Source organism: Chaetura pelagica, unplaced genomic scaffold (genome assembly GCF_000747805.2).
Source record: "Chaetura pelagica isolate M959 unplaced genomic scaffold, ChaPel_1.0 scaffold555, whole genome shotgun sequence".
NCBI classification, from domain to species: domain Eukaryota; kingdom Metazoa; phylum Chordata; class Aves; order Apodiformes; family Apodidae; genus Chaetura; species Chaetura pelagica.
This window is the reverse complement of record NW_009953297.1, coordinates 243,987-244,300: the sequence shown is the minus strand read 5'-3', so window position 1 is coordinate 244,300 and position 314 is coordinate 243,987.

The window sequence follows — 314 nt, the reverse complement described above, 5'->3', positions numbered from 1 at the left end:
GGGGAGGCGGGGGAGGGGGGAGGGGGGGGGGGAAAGGGGGCAGGGAGCCTGGAGAGGGGGCAGGGAGATGGGGCAGGGAGCCTGGAGATGAGGCAGGGGGGCTGGAAAATGGGCACGGAGCCTGGAAATGGGGCAGAGAGCCTGGAGACAGGATAGGGGACAGGGAGATGGGGCAGAGAGCCTGGAGATGGGGCAGGGAGCCTGGAGATGAGGCAGGGGGGCTGGAAAATGGGCACGGAGCCTGGAAATGGGGCAGAGAGCCTGGAGACAGGATAGGGGACAGGGAGATGGGGCAGGGGGCCCGGAGAGTGGGC